General features: G+C 42.5%; 8 non-coding genes across 8 annotated transcripts; 1 reads left to right on the top strand and 7 right to left on the bottom strand.

Annotated features, from left to right (window-relative positions):
- Window positions 1-910: 910 nt before the first annotated feature.
- TRNAY-GUA (transfer RNA tyrosine (anticodon GUA)) lies at window positions 911-1,000 on the bottom strand. Its single transcript is given in 2 exon segments — window positions 911-946; window positions 964-1,000. It is a non-coding gene; the product is annotated as a tRNA-Tyr (tRNA).
- Window positions 1,001-1,384: 384 nt separating this feature from the next.
- Window positions 1,385-1,474, bottom strand: TRNAY-GUA (transfer RNA tyrosine (anticodon GUA)). The gene is given in 2 exon segments: window positions 1,385-1,420; window positions 1,438-1,474. It is a non-coding gene; the product is annotated as a tRNA-Tyr (tRNA).
- Window positions 1,475-5,369: 3,895 nt separating this feature from the next.
- TRNAA-AGC (transfer RNA alanine (anticodon AGC)) lies at window positions 5,370-5,442 on the top strand. Its single transcript has one exon. It is a non-coding gene; the product is annotated as a tRNA-Ala (tRNA).
- A 2,290-nt stretch (window positions 5,443-7,732) lies between these two features.
- On the bottom strand, window positions 7,733-7,824 carry TRNAY-GUA (transfer RNA tyrosine (anticodon GUA)). The gene is given in 2 exon segments: window positions 7,733-7,768; window positions 7,788-7,824. It is a non-coding gene; the product is annotated as a tRNA-Tyr (tRNA).
- Window positions 7,825-18,851: 11,027 nt separating this feature from the next.
- On the bottom strand, window positions 18,852-18,924 carry TRNAK-CUU (transfer RNA lysine (anticodon CUU)). Its single transcript has one exon. It is a non-coding gene; the product is annotated as a tRNA-Lys (tRNA).
- A 1,229-nt stretch (window positions 18,925-20,153) lies between these two features.
- Window positions 20,154-20,225, bottom strand: TRNAP-AGG (transfer RNA proline (anticodon AGG)). Its single transcript has one exon. It is a non-coding gene; the product is annotated as a tRNA-Pro (tRNA).
- A 1,158-nt stretch (window positions 20,226-21,383) lies between these two features.
- On the bottom strand, window positions 21,384-21,457 carry TRNAI-AAU (transfer RNA isoleucine (anticodon AAU)). The gene has a single exon. It is a non-coding gene; the product is annotated as a tRNA-Ile (tRNA).
- A 458-nt stretch (window positions 21,458-21,915) lies between these two features.
- TRNAA-CGC (transfer RNA alanine (anticodon CGC)) lies at window positions 21,916-21,987 on the bottom strand. The gene has a single exon. It is a non-coding gene; the product is annotated as a tRNA-Ala (tRNA).
- Window positions 21,988-22,253: the final 266 nt, after the last annotated feature.

The following is a 22,253-nucleotide window of genomic DNA, read 5'->3' on the forward strand; positions in this document are numbered from 1 at the left end:
TTGTGCGCGCTACCTGTGTCCTTAAGGCGCCAAGGTTCCTCCGACCCACATCTGCCTTGGGGTCGACTGCAAGGCGCCCTGAATGCGTACAAATACTCGGGCCGGCTTCCTGGAAGGGGCTGTGGACGAGTTTGTGGCTCAAGATTTCCCATCCCGGTGGAACTAGGGAGGCAAGAAAGCCAGAGGATGGAAGCAGTGGTAAATCTACCCACAGTCATAAACCGAGATGACCGTCCTTGCGGAACAGAACTCCAAGATTATTTTCTCAAGTTAACTCACCGTGCTGTTTGATGGAGTGGTTCTAAAGACTAATAAACTGTATTTCTCTAGTTCTCATATGACTGTTTCGTTCATTTATGGACGAGAACTTTCTGTCAGTTGCTTCCTACTTTTTTGGAATGGAGAGAGAAACAAACTAGGCTTCGCTTTTAGCTCTTGACACCGACGTCTTCAAAATACTGAGCCACAAAGAGTGAAACGAGAAAACTTTGGGGGATTGACTAAAAGGGTGAGGGAGGTGGGTCTCGTGCAGGAGTAGATGATGTCAGTTGCCACTGTGATGGCCACAATGGTAAATTATGCTGTGTTCTTTACCTTGGGTGTATTTGAAATTGTCATTGCTAAAAGGTTTATTCACAGAAGTCTCAACAGAGAGCTCTAAAGGGCCTTTGAACCTTTAAGAAAAATGAAAATGAAAAAAAAATTGTGGTAGGGTGACATCTACCCCTTTGCCATAACCCCTTCTCAATTCCTTGAAAAATCACTTTCTGGAGACTCTTTAGCGACCCAGATGAAAAAAATCTTTAGTGACAGCTTCCTGTGCCTCCCTCAGGTTCACTTGTTTGTTTATATATCTATTCCTACAAGGTCATCGTTTTTAGACCTGCGATGGTTTTCGTAAAATAAAACCTCCTTCGAGCCGGACTCGAACCAGCGACCTAAGGATGACCACCAATGCCGTTCCTACAGTCCTCCGCTCTACCAACTGAGCTATCGAAGGAGCCGCTAAAAATACTCTTCGAATACTTTCAATAATCTTTACCTGAGTATTGTAATTTTTTTTTGACTAAGTTTATTTCAAAAATAGAGGCAAACATGAAAGGTGCTAGAAATATTCTAAAATTAATATGGGTAGTGATTATAGAAGTGTATTTTTTAAATTAATTCCCTTGAACACTAAGGAGCTTTGTTACTCCTACTGTTCTATCCGCTTGGCTCCTCTTCTCTCAATCAAAAGTGAGCCACGACTGATAAGGTTTCCTTCGATGCGTAGGAGAGGGACGTATTATCTTAAAGCGGAGTTACTGTCCAACTCATTCAAACAGGGAAAGATCTTTGTCCATTGACTTGGTTGCGTTCGGCCTGTAATTTCCAAAAACTCTCCTCCTTCGAGCCGGATTCGAACCAGCGACCTAAGGATGACTATCAACCATATACCTACAGTCCTCCGCTCTACCAACTGAGCTATCGAAGGATCACCTCTAGGTCTCCTTTTAGACTTCCTTTTCTAACGTCTATCCAGATGATTTCTGCTTTGATAACACGCATTCATCTTTAAAAGTATAATTAATTTTAAGCAATCTTTTTAAACGCTAAATAGGTCCTATATCATGATCTGGTTAGTTGCTTTTACAGATTTAATAAATATCTAAAATCCATTGGGATGTACATCTAGGGCGTTTGGATATTATTCTATGTCTATTTCAAACAGAAATTCTACCGGTATCCCATGTCCTCCTCCCTAAGTATTATATACCTAGGGTGGATTTCTTGCATTACCCCCGATTTCCTGCTGTTCCCTCTAATTACCAATTCCTTTTTCTCTAGAATAAAGTGTCTAGGTTTGCTTGATAAATGATATAATTACTGAAAACACAAACAACTGGGTTGAAGAGGATCCCTGTGAACAGAGCAATATCTGGTGCATTTTCGTATCATTGTGATTCTTTCTGAAAATCTAATGGGAAATCGTGTGTGTTCATAGCTCTAATGATGAAATATGTGGAGTGTCCATTTCTTTTAATTGGATAAATAATTTGGGTGGTTCATATTAATGAATGAATAATAATGAATGATTCAGTTCAGTTCAGTTCAGTCACTCAGTCGTGTCTGATTCTTTGCGACCCAATGAGTTGCAGCCCACCAGGCCTCCCTGTCTATCACCAACTCCCGGAGTCTACCCAAACACATGCCCATCAAGTCGGTGATGCCATCCAGCCATCTCATCCTCTGTCGTCTCCTTCTCCTCCTGCCCCCAAACCCTCCCAGCATCAGGGTCTTTTCCAATGAGTCAGCTCTTCGCATGAAGTGGCCAAAGTATTGGAGTTTCAGCTTCAGCATCAGTCCTTCCAATGAACACCCAAGACTCGTCTCCTTTAGGATGGACTAGTTGGATCTCCTTGCAGTCCAAGGGACTCTCAAGAGTCTTCTCCAACACCATAGTTCAAAAGCACCAATTTTTCGGCACTCAGCTTTCTTCACATTCCAACTCTCACATCCACACATGACCACTGGAAAAACCATAGCCTTGACCAGACAGACCTTTGTTGGCAAAGTAATGTGGTGCAATTAAAGTGAAACCAAAACATCTATAAATTTTAAAGGCAAATATAAATAAATGTTTTTTCCAGAGAAAATCGTCAAACATTGAGGTTCAACAGAGATTGCCTTAGACTAAAGCAGAAATAGACATAAGTGGGGAATACACTAAATTATCTGGAGAGAAAAGGCTTTCTTAAGGAAAATATTTTATAAATATCTGTGCTTATTTATACAAATTTATGCAAAACTATATTGCTTCTACAAAATGATATTATTGAAAAATATTCCAAAATTTTCCTTAAATGGCAATTGCTAATGCCTTCTATTTAGGAATATTGAGAGCATGTAGTCAATATTGAATTCAGTAATTAAATCCCTTTTCATGAAAAAACTACGAAAATATCTAGCAACTTTCAGTGTTCCTGATGTAACAGAGAATTAGCAGCTGGAGAGGAGAGATCCTAGAAAGTGAAATTTCTCTTTCATTGTTGAGTGTCCTATCCTTGCTTCAAATACAAAGTGGAAAAGAGCAGATATGCCAAGAGTAAAAATTCAGCATGGTGCTGGATTCAATTGCTGCTTCAGAACTGGTGTGTCTGTTGGGATGCAGAAGTCTTACTGGGGTGATACTTAGAGGAGCAGGAAGCTCCCAGAAAGGAAACTGAAAAGACAAGTCCACCTTTCCTCTTCCTCCTCCAGCCTTGCATTCTCCCTCTAGCTTCCTTTTCGGCAAAGGAAGGGGACGACAGAGGATGAGATGGTTGGATGGCATCACCGACTGGATGGACATGAGTTTGAGTAAGCTCGGGGAGCTGGTGAGGGACAGGGAAGCCTGGCGTGCTGCAGTCGTTGGGATCGCAGAGTCAGACATGACTGAGTGACTGAACTGAATATAGAGCCTAGTAGTAAGTCAGCAGTATGGTTTATAGAGTCCTACCTCCTTTATCACAAGGCAGATTAAACGATGAGTGTCTTAGTCTACACCAGCTGCTATGACAAAATACCACAGGCTGGGTGGTTTAAATAACAGAAATTAATTTTCTCACAGTTCTGGAGGCTGGGATGTCTGAGATCAAGATGACAACCCCTCCAACTAATAAAATAATATTTAAAAAAAAAAAAAAAAGGAAAGATGACAACCATTCAGTTCTAGGTGAAAGCTCTCTTCCTGATTTGACAGAGAGAACTCTGATGTCTCCCATTATGAGAATAGTAATCCTACAGGGTCAGGGCCCCACCCTAACTACTACATTAACCGTAATTACTTTCTAATTCCAAATACAGTCACATTTGGATGTGGGAAGAACACAGTACAGTCCAGAGCAGTGAGCTTAGAGTTCAGTCAATAGCTTCACAACTGGTAAAATGTCCGTGTGAATTTTAAGACAGTATTCTTGATCTTCATTTTACCTCTAATGGACACTAAGAGTTTCAAATTTTAATATCTAATCCAATGCTATTGGAAACTCATGGTTTCTAGCTCATGGTCGAAAGCCCCAAGTTGGTCCCAGTTCATAAACAGTCATCCCAAAGCTCAATCCATGGATCTGAACTGTGAAATTAGGTCACTTTTTTCTTTTTTTCTCTCCAGTTCCACATTTGCACCCCTAACATAATCATGGAAAATAAATGTTAAAAAAAATGAGTAGAGGCCAAACTGACTATTGCACCTGGGTAAATTCTATTGAAGGAAGAGTAAAGAGAGAACACGTAGATGGAAAGAAGGCAAGGTTGACCTCTAGCCGAATTTTGAGATAAACGATGGATTTCTACATACGCTTGGAATATTTGAGTTTTGAACTCCTTTGTCTCAAATGGAGTGGGTGCAGGAAGATGGAGGACTTTTTCTTACAGAAAGTTATTCATTTTTTTGTTGTCAACCCTGATTGCAGTGAAAAAGAAAAGGGCAGAGCAAGCTTTTAAGAGGATTAAGAGGGTTCTAGAAAGGCCTGTGCAATGCGTACACAGCATAGGAACATAGAGTCACTTTCTTCAGTAAAATGCTCCATCTTCTCCATTTCAATTTTATCACTTTGCCCCAATTTTATTGAGACTAGAAAATAATATTAAACAGCAACAACAAAAAGTTTCTAATGATGGAATTTCAGACAAAGAAGCAGTTGATGTTTAGATGTTGGAGAAGGACCTTCAGATGACTTTACTGCAAGTGATGGGCCTCTGACAATGCCCAAGAGTTCTCTCTTCAGGACTAACTGTACAATACCTAGTACCTAATACAGTAGTTGGTACCTGGTACTCCACAGGCCCAGAATAAAAAGTGGCAACTACTACTTTTGTTTTTGGTTTGCAGAGAATCCAGATCTAAGGATGTAGCCATGGTTATATTCTCTTCTCCTATTAATATTTACCTTAGAAAAATAACTTGTACACCCTTGATCGAAATTAGGAACTACGAAGTCAGAATGAAGGGAGGAATTTCCTGGGAATCACAATCCATCGTGACCTTGGGTCCACTGATGGAGTTTGTTTTTTAAGCCAGACAGAAAGCAGATCTTAGGGGACATTTGTATGAACTCTGGAGAATCTGTTTCTGGGGCTAGCAGAGTCAACTGGTGGAAAACTTAGGAGTGAGGGAATTGGCAGTAACTGTTGAGATGGCCAAAAGCAGAGTCTCATTGGTTGAGAAACTTAAATTGCCCTTCTGGCTGCACCTGCAATTTCCTTCCTGTCCCCAGTTTCCGTAGATATGATTCCATTGTGAAACTCTTGCCCAATACTGAACACAGGTACAAATCACAGTGGCCACGAGTTATGAATTACTTTCAGATATTAAATCGAGTGAGGGAGGCATCCATATCTAACCCGGTGGGGAATTAGCTCAAATGGTAGAGCGCTCGCTTAGCATGCGAGAGGTAGTGGGATCGATGCCCACATTCTCCAGCTTTATGTTCCATCTACGCTTTGGCTTTTATTCCCATACTTATAAAAATACTAAACACCTTGCTTAAACATTACCACTTAAAGAAGCAATTCAGTAACATTGATGATCTCTCCTTTGTCTTCAATAATAGGGTAGGCAAGTTTGGATTCTTTGGGTTTTCTCTCCGTTTTTGAAGATTGTCTCTACCAGGTGATTTACACATCTACATTCCAGTTATTTATACATTAATGTTACATTTTTATTCTCAGAGTCTATTTCCCACATGTCTGACCTCTTGAAGGTAATCTCACATTCTTACACTGAAACAAATGATTTTCACTTTTTAAAAAAACTTGGGATAATTGCTTTATGTACTTCTTAATAAGACTGTGAAGAGCTAAAGAATATGTAAGTATATTTGAGGTTTTGGGGGTTTTTTTGTTTTGTTTCTTAGAGTTCATTCTTCCTCTTCTGAAGTCATCTGGCTGTTTCTACAGAGGTGGTGGGGCTGCTGCTGGCACTGATACTGGAATATTGCCCAATATGGCTCAATTATGGGAGGGAAGAGCTTCCAGGTGGCGCTAGAGGTAAAGAACCTACCTGCCAGTACAGGAGACTAAGAGACTCTGGTTCGATCCCTGGGTTGGGAAGATCCCCTGGAGGCGCGCACGCAACCAACTCCCCTATTCTTGCCTGGAGAATCCCCTGGACAGAGGAGCCTGGAGGGCTGCAGTCTACAGGGTTGCCAAGAGTCGGATACGACTGAAGAGAGTTAGCAGGCAAGCACAGCATGGGAGGGAAATCGCAGTGGAGAACTTGCTTGAATTGGAAGCTAGGGTGCCTTGGTGAGAAAATCCAGGACTATCTAACAAGCTTTGCATCCAAGGCCCAAGTTATCTTTGAAAAGAAAATTGGACCATTTTTCTTGTTTACTCTTCTGCCTTCAATTCGCTTTCAAAGAGCAAGGATGCTACCAGTTTCTAGCTGTTAATACTGGTGGTTGCCAACGTGTTATGGGCAGTTTCTCTCAAACCTACTTCAATAAGCCTAGACTTCTCTGTCCTACATTAACTCTCTAGGTGGTTCACTCACCAAAGTTTGAGAATTGCTTACTTAAAGAATAAAAGTTCTGAAGCATGGGAAGGAACATGCAGAAGTTTCAGGCACAAAATCCTCAGACAACTCTTCCTTACTTAATATCTTCTATAGTTGGGGACTCTTCCGTAGGTATTCCGAATCACATTTTTCAGACGGGGTAGAAGTGTGGTTAACATATTTTAATGAAATTGGCATAAAATTAACAATTATTTTCTATTGTTAAGAGAACTCAACCTCGAGCTCTTTCTCAAATTGAGTAAAAATTTTATCAATTTTCCCCTTGTCTATTAATTTTGTAAAAACTTCTATTCTGCAATAGTTCTCAAATCTTGCCACATGTTCAAATTACCTGGGAGCTTTTAAAACTACCAATGTCTAGGTCCCACCGCCAAAGTGGCATAAATGTAGGCATTTTGTAGAATATTCCCAGGTGATTCCGACATCCACCCACGTTTCCCAGCCAGTAATGAGAATCACCTTTCTTTGCATAAGTAAACCTAGAAGGGGAGGTAGTATCTCAGAATTTTATCCCTCCTCCGGGGGTTGTAGTAGAGCATCCACCCGGAAAGAATAGAGCAAGTTCCGGGAGTTGGTGATGGACAGTGAAGCCTGGCTTGCCGCAGTCCAAGGGGTCGCAAAGTTGGACTCGACTGAGCGATTGAACTGAGGGCTCTAGTAACATCAGGGGGCGCTCGTGCTCCACCAGTTACTACCCATTGGTGAGCGTTGTTCTTGCAGGCCGCCGCCCCCCCCTCTCCCCCCCGGTTCTTCCGGCCCGGGTCTTCGGATCCCGAGGGGTGTGGCGAAGACTTGTCACTGGATCCCTTGGTCCCTGGGTCGGGAAGACCCCCTGGAGAAGGAAATGGCAACTCTCTCCAGCATTCTTGTCTAGGTAATCCCGTGGACAGAGGAGCCTGGCGGTCCATAGTCCCTGGGGTCGCAAGAGTCGGACATAACTTAGCGACTAGACCACCAACACTGATCCCCCTGGTCGGGGTTCCGAACTTCTCTGCGGGCACCCGCAGAGAAGCACCCCGACAATGGTGCTGACGTTTGATCGTGCGTGCTAGAAATTGTTACGGAGAACAATAGTTTAAAGAAACATATTCCCAGCACACACGTGAGTCTTCAACAGATACACAACAAGTATTTATATAACTGACAAAAGTCTTAAGGTTGGGGATTTAATTTAAAACCACACAAAACGTGAACTCCTTCGAGCCGGATTCGAACCAGCGACCTAAGGATGTCTATGGTCGGTTACATACTACAGTCCTCCGCTCTACCAACTGAGCTATCGAAGGAATTACGTTCCGTAGCTCACCCGCAGAGGATGCCATCGCTGCATAAGGTTGGGAGACTATGGTGTTTGCTGTTTTGTTCACCCGTGCTGTTGATAAAAACGCTTTGGTGGCCTCCACGCTTTCTTTCTTTTTGAAAATAACCTAGCACTCCTTCACGGGCGACTGGTCTGGGCCAAGGTGAAAACGGTAGCACCCACTGGTTTGCAAAAAGAAAATAAAACAATGAGGCATGAGGAACTAACAAAAATTTAGCAATGATTGTCTTTTACTGTGATGAATGAATTTAAATAACCAGTCTTAGAGTTTGAAGTACTTTAATCTGTAATTTTAACAGATAATTAATAGAAGGAGGAGGAGGAAGAAAACAAGTACCGGTTTAAACTCTTCAAACCATACTAAGACTTCTTAAATTGACATTAGTCCTTGTAGATAAATCAGACTATCATACTAATTCTAAACTCAGAAAACAATCTGTCCATGGGGAGCTAAAATAATATTTTAAAACTAGCTCAAGGTAGAAAGTATTGTCATTCAGATACTAGTTAATCTTGCAAAGTGTGAGTCTAGACTAATTTTCTGTGACAATCTGAACCTCAAAATGGCTATTACTCTCTCCTAAATGAAATCCACTTGAGGTGGCAACCGACATGAGGAACGTGCTTTGGTCTCTACGTTGCACTAAAGATCATTACATTGTCATACTGTTAGGGGAAGCACACTAATTAAAACCGCCCACCCTGGCCAGGCACCGTAGTAACTATTTGCCTGAGTTGTTTTATGACAGGAGGTCCGGTAAGAGAGACAACTAATAAGCCTCCACTAACCAGAAGAGTTCGGGAAAGGTCAAAAGGAGACACCACATGTGGACCATCTCCGGGAATCCTCCTCTCTGGCATCCATCTTGGCTGAACAAGGCTGCACCACCAGGAAGGACTCTGAGTCAGACAACCTGGAAACTATGATGGCGCTGTAATACTGATTTCTCTAAGAGCTATAACACGGTCAGTTCGAGACCTGAGAGTTATAACACTGTCTGTCCAAGACCGGAGAGCTGTGACCCGCCGAGGGGGGCTTTAATGTCCGTCACTCCAAATCTTTGTTGTGATGAAACAAAAACCGAAGAGCATACACTTGCCTGACAGCACCATAAAACTCGAGACTGCAAGCCCTGTAACAGAGCAGTTCTCCTGGGTTCCCTTACCCTCCTGCTCTCCACCCTGGTCCCCTTTCCCAGTAAAATCTCTTGCTTTGTCAGCACATGTGTCTCCTTGGACAATTCATTTCCGAGTGTTAGACAAGAGCCTGATTTGGGGCCCTGGAAGAGGTCCCCCTTCCTGCAACAAACTAACAGCCCAGTTTCGGGCCCTGGAAGAGGTCCCCCTTCCTGCAACAATATGGTGGAGCCATACACATTGGACAAACAAACCCCTTGTGCAAGTAGAACACTGAGACTAGCGTTCACTCTTCCATGGCACAAATATTTGCTTTTTGTTCGTCAGTTTCTGAATAGGTGTTAGGGAAATTTAAATGGAGGCAGTCTTATTCAAGCTTCAGAAGCAGGATAGCAGGCCTCTGAACAGTTTCTAATCTGCCTGGACCTTGCCGGGATTCCGAGCCTGCCTGCAAGCGTAGCAAGTCAGGGGGTACTTTAGACAAGAAAGGGAGCAGGTCTTGAAATCCTTGAGCCCCGGCAGGTCTGGCCAGCCGTGCCTGGGGTTTAACCTATGACTGGCAAGATAAAACAAAAAGCATTGTAATAATGTAAAAGTAAAACCAGAGCTGCTTTTTTGCAGCCTGGGATTACAAGCTCAGTTCAATTCTGTTGCTCAGTCGTGTCCGACTCTTTGCGACCCCATGGACTGCAGCCCGGGGGACACCGGGAGACCCCGAAGGTTCCCTGTCCATCACCAACTCCCGGAGCTTGCTCAAACTCACGCCCGTCGAATAGGTGATGCCATCCAACCATCTCATCTTCTGTTGTCCCCTTCTCCTCCCGCCTTCTATCTTTCCCAGCATCGGGGCCTTCTCCAAATGTTAGGTAGTTAGAATAGGAAAAAGGAGTTCAAAATTGTGGTGGCTAGAAGATAAAGGAAAAAGCCTGCGAAATGAAGCAAAAGAAAATCTGTGGACCGGAGTGAGAACCTCTGGTGAAACAAACAGTCCTCCTGGCTAGCCCAATTTACAGAGGGCAGGCTCAGGGGGAAGGAGATAAAATTTATAAACAGAGGAAGCCAAGAGCATGAGGTCTCCCTTTTGGGGTAGGCCCCCCCTCATGCCTCGAGGGTGTATTATACTTTGCTCCCAGAATAAAACTGAGTTGTAACTGAGCTGAAACACTGGTCCTCCCTGTCAAATCTTTGTTTCCTGCGAGACAGAACGGAGGAAATTACACACTCCCCTGACACAGTGAGTCAGTTCTTCGCATCAGGTGGCCAAAAGTATTGGAGCTTCAGCTTCAGCATCAGTCCTTCAATGAATATTCAGGACTGATTTCCTTTAGGATGGACTGGTTCTATCTCCTTGCTGTCCAAGGGACTCTTAAGGAGTCTTCTCCAACACCACAGTTCAAAAGCATCAATTCTTCCATGCTCAGCTTTCTTTATGGTCCAACTCTCACATCCATACATGACTACTGGAAAAACCATGGCTTTGACTAGATGGACCTTTGTTGGCAAGTGGAGCCTCCAAAGCTGCTATCTGAAGTCTCTCGGGTGAGAAGAATGCATTGCCTGGGACACTTTCCCAACTGGGACTCCAGATTGCTGTCACTTGGGACTTCCCAGTGCTGTCCCAGTGAGGATGTAGGTTGTCCCCTTTTGATGATATGTATGCTGTTGAAGGAGGAATTAGAGCAGGCCCTATCTTGAAAGCAGGGCTCCATCTTGGGCCAGACTGTGGACTTTGAGCTCTATGCCCAGTATCTATGGAAACCACATACCACCTGGAAAACCAGGCCCTGCAAGGAAGAGCCCCAGGGTTCTTCATCACCTAAAAGAATACCCTAATTATCTGTGTAACCAAATAGAATCATACATTCTATTATGCTTATTGGGGCATGATCACAGGCCTGTTGATAATTGTCCACTGTTAACTACCTAGGCATAAGGCATATGATCTCGGGTTAACTTTGATTGTATCTTTCTTTTTCCTTTGTTCAGACTAGTTTCAGAGAACCTTATACACTTAGGGTATATAAGGTTTTCACAAAAACTGGTCTTGGTCCTTGGCTAAGAGGAGACTCTGTCTTGGGCCCGCCGGTGTAATAAACTGCGCTCCATTATCTGCATTGTCCTGAGAGAGTTTGTTTCCCAGAACTCGTGGCTACAACACAGCTACTTCTCTATTGTTTCTATTTCTTTTCTTTTAAGAATTAAGTCAAATGATCTCTGTTATAAATTCAAATTGTTTATTTGTGTGTAATGAATGGTTTGTTTTGTTAATGAATCCTTCTAACCTAAAGCGAAAGTAAAACTTTCCACTAAACATTTAAAAGCAAGTTGCTAATCACTTAATCTGGTAGTTTACCCCCTCAAGTCTTCATAAAACTGAAGCATCTGTTTTGAGAGGGGCTAATCTGAATGTTTTAAATATGAAATTTATCTCCTCCCCAATCCCAACTGATGGAATAAGTTATCCTATTTTATAGATGTACTTAGTCCTATCCATTTTGTAAAAGTAAGTATCCATTCCTTCCTTCCTTTTCTACCACTCCACATTACAATACAGAAGATTCAGGCAGTTAAGACAGGCCTTAACGAGCTTTCAGGAAAGAACAAGTAGATTTGAGAGATTCTGTGAAGTGTGAGTATGTATGTGAATAACTTGAATTCTTGTAGGTCAAGAATCACGTCTGGTTCTTCCATATGTCGACTTAGAAAAAAATGGACATGAGAGTTGCGAGTTTATTTGGCACAAAATGAGGACTGCAGCCTGAGATAGCTCTGAGAAACTGCTCCAAAGAGGTTGGGGAGAAGGTCAGTATATATATGATTTTGGTAAGGGGGAAGTACATGCAATCAAACACAGGTTCTTTTTTTACAGAAAGTTTTTGCTGGTCTCGTGAAGCTTCTGTTACTCATGAACAGCAATCATCACCGTGAAGGATTTTAGTGCTGTTCTAGATTTGAGGAGATGCTAGAATTGGGTTCATAAAATCACCTCCTGATAGTATCTAACTGTTGGAAGAACTATCCTACCAGTTTTCCTGGAGCACAGACTGCTTCATTTCTGCACTCCACCCGGAACTCCTTTCAGGGGGTGTTGAAGGTCAGCAGCTGCAGCAGCACATGATTTAATGCTTGTAGAGTTAGATGGCAAGCACCCATGGCAAGTGCCAGTTTGTAGTTGAGACATACGTTACCGAGTCCAAACTCGCTCTATTCCCTGCAGACCAATTAACCAAGAAACCAGATGTTGAGGCAAAGAATAGGACTTTATTCTGAAAGCTAGCTGATGGAGAAGGTGGCAGATTAATACTTCAAAAGAACCATCTTATCTGGGTCTGGATGCCACGTTCTTTTCTAGAACAGAGATGGAGGGTGTTGAGGAAGTAAAGTAAAAAGGGCCATCAGTCTTGCAAAACATCTCCAGGAATGGCCACCTTGTGAAAGGAATGTGTTCATTTCTTCTTTCTTGCAGCCATTCACAAGTAGGCAGCATCAGATTATTTCTCTGTGAGCTGAACAAAGGCACCTGAGTTTGACAGTCAGGCACAGGGGCAGGGTTCTCTGAGGCAGACCATTATATATGATTATAATAACAAAAGCAACACAAAGGAAGTCAAAGAAACAGTTCCAAAAAAGCGTCAGAACTGGCTCTTCCCTGCAACAAACCTACTTTTCCATATATTTACACAATAAAGTATAACAATGTGAAAATGTTAAGAAACAGGAAAGTTTTGGAGTTCCTTTCTTTTTTGCCTTCATAAGTATTCTGAGATGTAGGTGGGAGGCGAATTTTGAATCTTACTATAACAGGAAAGAATAAATCTGACTCCATTTTAAACATATTTCTTTTACTTTAACCTTTGAACCCACATTCCTCAGTGGTAAAGAATCCGCTGGCCAAAGCAGGAGACTGCGGGTTCAATCCCTGGATGGAGAGGATGCCCTAGAGAAGGAAGTGGCAACCCACTCCAGTATTCTTACCTAGGAAATCCCAAGGACAGAAGAGCCTGGAGCATTACAGTCCAAGAGGTCACAAAAGACTCAGACAAGACTTAGCGACTAAACACTTTAACCTTTGCATTCTATTAGCTTCACTATAAATTAATCACTAAAGGGATGTTGCCTAAGGATTAAAATATATGTAAAAGCCCTTCTCCAGGAGCCATGCCTCCCAGGCCGGAGGGCTTAAGGTGAAAAATGCCTTTGTTTAGCTTCTGGGGAAACACCCTGACCCAGCCCCCCTGTGAATGGTTGGATGCTGGAAGGGAAAAATTATCAAATCCCCTCCAGAGTCTGGTGAAAACAAGGAAATATTTGTAACAACTTACTGGGTTTTTTTTATTTGTTTTAACTTTATTGCCTCACCTTCCCCTCTTTGTTCCATAAAAGACACAAGCATCCAAGCCAGGCCAGAGGTTTCTTGAGGCCATTTGACCACCATCTTCAGCAGTCGGTTGGCTTTGGGGATAAAGTCGCTATTTCTTTCCCCAACACCTCATCTCTCTATGGATTGACCTGTGTGGGACGAGAAGTAGGAGCTTGGACTTGATCACAAACTTTAGTGATGCCAGTCAGGGCCTTGCTGCTAGAGGCCAGCAGGTGGGTTGCCCAATTCTAGGATAAGGCCCTGGCAGCTGCAGGCACCACTTGTTCTGAGAATCTTCCCCTTCAAACTCCCCTGAAGCGGCACTGAACGCTTGCAGCAAGGAATCAACAAACTTCTAGGAACTGAAGAACTCTCTCTCGGTGAGTCGCTCTCGGTGGACAATGGGGAACACCCTCGCCCACACAGCTGGGGCTTTTCCTCCACCAGACTGGCCAATTTGTTTTGCGTTTGATTGAGATACCCTATTGGAGAGAGCACTTGTTGGACTCTACCCGACTTGTAAGCCGGTTTGTTTGCTTCTACTGTGTATTCATTCTTGTTGGGATGTGTGCTTTCAGTGATGGGATTTGTTTGTGCTTTGGGGGCTTTGTTGTTCTTGAACTTTTAAATATGGGAAATACTCCATCTGTCCCTAAGGAAAGCCTTTTGGGGGGTATCTTAAATAAGTGGGCAAAATATAGCTGTGAACCTATGACTAAGAAAGAGATGATATTCTATTATGATAATGTGTGGTTCCAACATATATTAGGATCAGAAAAGGGATGACACCTGAAGGACTCACTCAATTACTATGCAGTCTGGCAGTTGGAATTGTTTTGTGAAAGGGCAAGGGAAAAGGGTGAGATTCCCTTTGCACAGCATTGATGCTATTGCATTGAGGAAAAGAACTCAGATGACTGCCAGCCTACAGTGCAGCAGTCTGAAAGGAAATCCAAGAGAAAATCTGTTGTATGAAAGGCAGCAGGAGAAAATAAGAGTGAGGGCATGTTATGTCACACCTTAAATCCCACTCTGGCCAATAGGGCTCCCCTATCTGACCATGTGACTGTTCAGATCGCTCCCATGCCGCGGACCTACTCACTCCTTCCACCTCTTCATCTTTTCCCTACTTACGGGGAACGATTAGAAGTTTCTATGTTAATCCCTGGGGTACAGGCACTTAGTTTCATATCACCATCTAAGGCCCCACAGGGCACTCAGTTTGGACCACGAGCCACTTTCAAAACGGGGCAATGCCTCTTGAGCGGATATCCTGTAGGAGGCTTTAAGGCAAAAGGCCAACCAGCCGGATGTCTATAGATGCACAGTCCATTCTCAACTTCAGATTTAACTGGAAAAATCGTAACCCTCCTTACCGAGAGGACCCACACCACCTGACTGAACTCTTCACTTCTGTCTTTGCCATTCACCATCACTCTTGGGCGGACATTCACACCCTTATGAATTTGATGGTGACTGAGATTAAAAGGAAGATGGTCATTGACAAAGCTAGAGAGGAAGCGCACCCACTTCATCTAGCGGACCCAGATGGAACTCCAGAAGCAAATCAGGCAGTTCCTACCACTGAGCCTCACTGGGATCCTAGAAACGGAGACATGCCACATCTAGAGCATTACAGAAAGTGTATCTTAGCACGTACCTAAGCAAAAGAGCTTAAACAAAATTCTGGAGATACCAATAAAACCCAATGAAGATCCCATTAGAGTTTCTAGAAAGAATTTATCAAGCTTATGGGCGCTACACTGATGGAGACCCTAAGGCCCCTGAGAATATGATGGTAAACATGACCTTCATTGGGCAAAGTGCACCAGATATAAGAAGAATGTTACAAAAGTTAGGTGCTGCATTCGGAATGAAAGCAGATGTGGCTTTTAAAGTGTTCAACAACAGGGAACAACGACAGAAAAGAAGATGCAAATCGGCTGGCAGGGGCCCTGGATTCCTGGAAGGCAAGTAACTAGAAGAGAGGTAAGCCACAATTGAGAGAGGAACAATGCACTCACTATAAGAAGAAAAGGAATTGGAAAAAAGATTGCCCTAGACTAAAAAATAAGAAGGAAAACAATAAAACAAAGATAGGAGCCACTCAGATGGTTGAAAGAGAGGAATATTAATGAATGAACAGGACCAGGGGCTCCGTTGGACTTGAGGCCCAATTCTAATTTCCCCACATTCCTGAGTAAAATTGACTGGCAAATGAGTTGATAGACTTTTGATACATGCAGGTGCAACATACTCTGTAGAAAACACCAAGGTGGCACCAAAAAACATCTCAATTCATCCTGCTCATGGGAGTCTCTGGAGAAGTACAAAATTGTAGACCCATGTATTCACAAAATTGTGATTGTGTCTGACTTAACTTTTCTTTCAGAGACTGTCTTCCCAAGTTCAGATCTAACATGTTATTGTAGGCAGCCTCTTAAATTACTGACCTCTGGCTTCTCTTTGATATCTGGCTCAATCCAGGATCAGTTAAACTGTAGTCATGAACAGAAAGTCTGGACTCTGCTTTCAGATTATCTGTCCTAAGAAAAAGCCACTTAAGTTTTTTTTTTTTTTAGTTATTTTGATAGGTGGGATTTATTAAACAATGTTATATGTATAAAAGATTGTGCTAAGTATTCTAAGGTGATGCAACTAAATTATTCTTTCAACAAGTATGTGAGAGCTTACTATGTATCAAATTCCTGAATTCCAAAATGTTATATGTGTTTTTTTTCTTTTGTACCCCCACAGTGTGTCTGTATTTGGAATAAGGAAGTAATTAAAGTCTGATTGGTGTTCTTGAAAGAAGAGACATTCAGGAAGCTCATTCCCTGTTTCTGCCTTTGAAGACACAGCAAGAAGACAGCCCTTTATAAAGTGCTCACCAGTAACTGAATCAGCTAGTGCCTTAATCTTGTACTTCTCAGCCTCCAGAACTGCAAGAAAATAAAAATTTTTTAATTTAAGCTACCCAGTCTGTGGTATTTTGTTCTGGCAGCCCAAGTAGAGTAAGAAATCAGCAGAAACCTATGCTCTTTTTAACCACCTTCCTTTGCAGTTGAAGTGTTAGGTCTAAGGTTAGCTTGTGTTCTGGACCAAGTTCAGGGATGGTCTTGGCCTTGGAGATGTTTGCATGGGTCTTGGGTTCAGAAATTCACTTTTTAACTAGGTCAACTCAATTTTAACAAGATAGCCCAATGGCCATAAGACTGGGAAAAGGCAATCTGTTCTAAGCAACACAAAAAATTGTTTATACACCAGAAATCCATTAAGGTAATTGACAATAGGACATATGACTTATTAACACCAGTAATATTTGTTCCTCTGTGTAGGACATCCCTTTATAGTTTTTATCATACCAGGAAACCAAAACATTAAGCAGAGGCTACTGAGTAAGCAAAGGGAAATCGTACTTTACAATAAGACTTAGGGTTTGATATCCACAACATGTGGTCTGTAAATGTTCAATGAGTATTCTCTCTAGTAAATAAAATGTTCATATAAATCAGAAACAGGGTCTCAGTTCCCTTGATTTTAGTGGATAAATACTGGTAATTTCTTAACTCTATTTCTGTCACTGTCACCTATTTTTTAAAAGTCACTTCAACCACCTTAATTTTGTAATAGGTATCCAACTTGAAAAAGGTGCTTAATAAAAATATGTTCATCAATTGATCTGAAAGACTTCTTGTCTTTAAAGGAAACTGGAAAACAGTTACGTTCTAGGAAAGCTGCTGCTTGTCGATCCATTTTCAGTTGACTCGTGATTCTCAGTTTTACTGTGTTTATACTGGCAATACTTCCAAATAGTAGGGTATCAACTTATTTTAAAACGTGATTCCATATGCCCAGCCATAGGTGCTATTGATTTAAATAGGTGAAATATGGAATAGTTTTAGAAATGAATATAACATTGGATATCTTAATAACAATATTCAGGTTCCTGAGTAAAGAAAAAAGCAAGATTTGGATGGGGAAGGTTGGAGAGTGGTAAACAGTCATGTCTCCAGCGTGCCCAGAAGTGGGCACTCTTTCAATACAATTATCAATAGTTCTGGGGCTTTGGGTCTCAATAGGTACAGTTAAAATTATCAGGTTTTCAGAGCGACATAGATAAGGTTAACATCTAACTCCTTTTGCTCTGATATACACTAGGCAAACTTTCGCACGAATTTTGCCTTCCGAAATTTGAAAGCAATGAAAAACACACTAGGGAAATTTCCCGGGTAGTGAAATGGATAAGAATCTGCCGTACAGTGCAGGGAAAAGGGGTTCGATCCCTGATCTGGGAAGATTTGCACTTTTCCGCAGAACCCAGCGCCGCAGCTAGTTAGCCTGCCCTCTAAAGCCCAAGGGTTGCAGTCACGAAGTCCACGCGCCGTGGAGCCTGTGCTCCGCAAAGAGAGGAGCCCGCGCACGGCATCGAGGGGGCAGCCCCTGCTCTCCACAACGAGAGAAAGCCCGGGCACGGCAGCGAAGACCCAGGGCAGCCAAAACACAAAAAACAAACAAACAACAAAAAAACCCCCCACACACTGGGGCACTTAGTGGTGTTTTTTTTTTTTTTTTAATTTTAAATTTATAAAGCTGATATTCTGACTTTAAAGTTGGTCTTGACTATCCACACTTCCATTCAAAATAGAATGGCAGAAATGCAATTTGCACTTTAAAAACCAGGCTTAAATCTTTAGATTTTATTTTGTAGGCAGTTTCAACCTGTTGTGGGTTGAATTTTCATCTATGCTGTGTTATTGTTGTTTAGTGGTTAAGTCGTGTCCGACTCTTTTGACCCCATGGACTGGATCCCGCCAGTTCCTTTTCCAGGGGTTGACCAACCCAGGGATCGACTCCACACCTCCTGCATTGGCAGGTTTCTTTACCATGAGTCACCAGGGAAGCCCCCATTACCATCTATAAGGAGATCCGTTGTGATGTTTATGTGTGGGTGATCAGGAGCTGAAAGGGTATATGGGATAGTGGTAATAGAAAATCTGTCTCTCGTTACTACCTAATGGCACTTGCTTGAGCCAGAAAGTAGAATCACCATTCTCAAAATTGCATGAACATTGCTGCCTCTGTCCCCAAAACTGTTTCCTTTGTTTGGATTGTCTTCTCCATCTTCACACTTGACCTTTCCCAACATCCTTGCGTCCTAAATCGTTTTTGATGGGGAACCACTCCATAAGTTTAAATATACAAAGCCAATGAGACCTCGTATCTCTTAAGCGAAATAAAAGCTCTAAGGCCAGAAAAGATGCGTTGCCGCCAGGGGGCGATAAGGCTTAACTTCGTGGAGCCAGAAAGCCGGCCCGAATAGTACAACAGAGCCAGTAAACTGTAGCGGATCACCAGGATTACATAATTCAGTACTGGATAGTTTGGGAATCCAAAGTTTCTCATGTCCGGCAACGGTGGGGAACTTCGTTTCGGAGATTAGGAAGGTGTGGAAATCTAGCTGAGAAAAAGATTGAGGAAAAAAACTACCCCGTCGCCCAACGTGGGGCTCGAACCCACGACCCTGAGATTAAGAGTCTCATGCTCTACCGACTGAGCTAGCCGGGCGGCTGGCAACCAAGCCGGTCTTAATGAATTAAGAGACTATGTCGAACAGACTTCCTGGACCGACGGTGATTATAGGATTCTAGATTTTATTTGACTGCTTTGTTATATAAGCTAAATGATATGAAACGGCAAAGAATGTAAGCATTATTAGAAATTATTGGAGCTCATTCCAATCACTTTCACTATTTCTTCCGTCTTCCTCTTAATTCTTACCAACCTGTACTGGTAGACCACAAACTATTTCTGGAATTCGAGAGTAGTAATCTGAACGTCCTAAGGGTGACCCCCAACTCTGGTACTCCCAGAGCTTCAGGCCTGGTTGACAAGGCGATTGGTTACAAGCTCAGTCCCTCGAACACAGACACTGCACAAGGCCTTCTCCGTAACCCGCTGAGACATTCCTTTCCTGTTTCTATCACCTGTCAACCCTGGCCCCTCTTGCCACGCTGTGTAGCTGGGGTCCTGAAGGAATTCCCTGCTGTTTTCTCCTTCCTTTTCAGGCCCCTTATGCTCGTTCATTTGTTGTCCTTCTCCATAATCAAAATTTACACACATAGAAAAGGGAGGTGGGAAGGGGTGTTGCAACTGTATTTTAACATAAAATGTTTGACAACCACTGTAATATAGAATTCAATGATTTTTGTGTATTTTGTTTACCACAGATTGCAAAAGTTCATTGATTGTAATATGCTAAACAAATATCTGTTTAAAGAGTATACCAACAGTAGGTTCCAGCAGAACGGAAAAAGTGCCCCTTCTCCGTAAACAAGCAGAACCCCTATTCCTAAATAAGGCAGGAAAACGCAACAAGGAAAGCCGAAAAAAACTTGTACAAAAGTTTCCAGCCTCACAACTCTATAGGTAAATATTTGATTTTTTCATTTGAACCCATTTCTTTGATGTGATGAATGAATGATGGATAACATTGAATTGAGATGTGACCATCGTCTTCCTATACATTTCATATGGCCACAACCGTGGAGTTGGAACTTCTAGAATAACCAGAAATATTTGGCTTTGCAAGAGTCAGTTTATAGCTGTTGGAAAAGTGAATAAGAGCCAAAACTGAAAAGTACTTGCCTCTCTTAAATTATCAAGCTGCTTATTGGAATCAGGTGCGTGCACAGCCTACATACTTCTACACGAAAATACAACAGTTTAACTTAACAGCAAATGTACCAATTTCTTTTGGGTTAACAAAAATTCTACAGGGTGGGCAGACAAAACCTGGGCTCGTCCGGGATTTGAACCCGGGACCTCTCGCACCCTAAGCGAGAATCATACCCCTAGACCAACGAGCCCCCATTGCTGATCCGTTTTTTTAAAACGGATTAAATATTTAGCTTCTCGCTCTTCATTTGTGGTCAGTTTCATTTGTAGATGTACAGAACTATAAACTACATTTCCCCTACTGTTTCTCTTTCCCTTCTATCCTCCCTTCCTAGTTTCAAAACCAGATCGACTTGGCTCAGAACTTCCCTGGATTTCCCCGCAGCCCAGTTCTTCGAAGCTTGGTTTGTATAAAGCCTTATTTCTCAGAAGTCACTGATCCATCCTTTGTAAGAAACAACCGTGACATTTATTTAAAATGCAGAAATTTATAATCTTCTTCAAATCTACTGAGTCAAAGTCCCTGCGGGATGAGGCCCAATAAGCTGCATTTTTGACGAGCTTGACTTATCTTAGTATTTTCGACGAAAATAGTGACAATTCACTCAACGGGATATAAAGCTCTGAGGTGGTGAATAAAGAACGAAAATTCGTTGTACAAGGAACAAGGGGATACATAATTAGGGTCCTGAAAGTCGATTTTAGTGGAAAACGAGACTGATTCAGGAGGCGTTAACATCAAGGAGTGGAACAGAGGGACAACTGGTGTCTACCAACCTGGACCGAATGGTTGCTGACAGACGGCAAGGAAGATTCTGGAAAAGGGTTTAGTCCTTTCTTACTTAAAAACAAAACAAAACAAACAAACAAAAAAACTACAAAATTAAAAGTAGAAAGAAAACTATTCTCAAGGTGAGAGTCCTCCCTTCAGGTGAGGGATGATCTAGTCAAAAAGGAATCCTCAACTGAGAAATCAGAGATCATTGACACTTGCCCTGCATCTCAGTATGTTTCAGACTATTTTGAGGACAGTGGCCACTAAACAAGCTGGTGACAGTTTTTCCTTCTAATGAATTTAATAATTCCTCAAGTGTCCCGCTCTTCTGTCCATGGAATTTCACACACGCGCACGCGCACGCACACGCACACGCACACACACACAGTGTCCTGCTGTTTTTCTACTTCTCTAGGGCAAAACTTCGAGCACTCTGACTTACCCAAAACACGGGTGGCCCGGACTCCCTCGGATGGTTTGGTCTGTGGCAAAATCATGCAGCAGGTTGCCTCGTGGGTCAGTCCCTGAATTGGTAAGTAGTCAAAACTACACTACAGAGTTAAAAGCCAAACTGTGGCCCGTACGGGGATCGAACCCGCGACCTTGGCGTTATTAGCACCACGCTCTAACCAACTGAGCTAACCGGCCACCTGTCGCCCTACGCTTTTCCAAGCTTTAATAAGAAACTACTCCGGTTCTCGCTATTTGTTTTCTTTTTTCTTTTTTGCTATTATGAATAGAGTGATGTATCTGAGCCACTGGATTTACCTACACCAAAGAAGCCTTCGTTCTTTTCCCATTTGTCCTACTTTTTTAGTACCATGACTCAGCAACAATAGCCTCTCCTCCCCTTTCACTGTTTCCGGACCAGTTAACCTCAGGTAACCGTTCCAAGTTTCCAGGTTCCTCTTCGGCCATATATACACTGAGTGTGTTGTGCTGCGTTTTCAATTTCATTCATTTCGGATAAAAATATCCTAAACTACCTCAAGGTTATCCTGCGTCCCTCTCTACGTATACAGTTCTATACGTCGTGGCTAAAAGGGAACCATAGAAAAATTAGACTAGGATACAAAATAGTCATAGATCATTTACGTAAAAGGATCTGGAGATGCCGGGGATCGAACCCGGGGCCTCATACATGCGAAGCATGCGCTCTACCACTGAGCTACATCCCCGACCCCTAAAATAACTCTTTGCAGTTCTTCCCAATGCTTTGAATTTGATTTTTCCTCCTCTGTAACTAAGATTTTCTGAATGCTTAAGTTAAATTCTTTGCATTTTCAGTGAAATCTTGCAATGGTTAATGGGGCAACACTCACCGGCATCCCGAGTGGAGAGAGCCTTACGGTGATTGGACCCCTGTCAAGCATTTAACGTAGAGACCGAAGGATACCTGACGAGGAAAAAAAAAAAAGAGTGGGACTGGCCTTTTAAAGCTTCT

This window comes from Muntiacus reevesi, chromosome 20 (genome assembly GCF_963930625.1).
Source record: "Muntiacus reevesi chromosome 20, mMunRee1.1, whole genome shotgun sequence".
NCBI classification, from domain to species: Eukaryota; Metazoa; Chordata; class Mammalia; order Artiodactyla; family Cervidae; genus Muntiacus; species Muntiacus reevesi.